Raw genomic sequence first — 473 nt, forward strand, 5'->3', positions numbered from 1 at the left:
AGGGCCCCAATGGGATCCCAAGGGCCGACCCTATAAATCCCCCATAGCCGACCCTATATGGCCCCAGAGCGACCCTATAAAGATCCCATAGCGACCCTATAACGCTCCCATTGCGACCCTATATGGCCCCATTGGAAAAACAGGGGCCCAAAGGGATCCCAATGGCCGACCCTATAAATCCCCCACAGCCGACCCTATAAATCCCCCATAGCCGACCCTATAAGACCCGACTGTGACCCTATAACGCTCCCATTGTGATCCTATATGGCCCCATTGCGATCCTATATGGCTCCCATTGGAACAACAGGGGCCCTATAGGGTTTCCACGGCCGACCCTACAAATCCCCCATAGCCGACCCCATAAGACCCCACAGCGATCCTATAAAGATCCCATAGCGACCCTATAACGCTCCCATTGCGACCCTATAAAATCCCCATTAAGATCCTATATGGCTCCCATTGGAACAACAGGG

The sequence above is a fragment of the Numida meleagris genome, unplaced genomic scaffold (assembly GCF_002078875.1).
Source record: "Numida meleagris isolate 19003 breed g44 Domestic line unplaced genomic scaffold, NumMel1.0 unplaced_Scaffold388, whole genome shotgun sequence".
Taxonomy (NCBI): Eukaryota; Metazoa; Chordata; class Aves; order Galliformes; family Numididae; genus Numida; species Numida meleagris.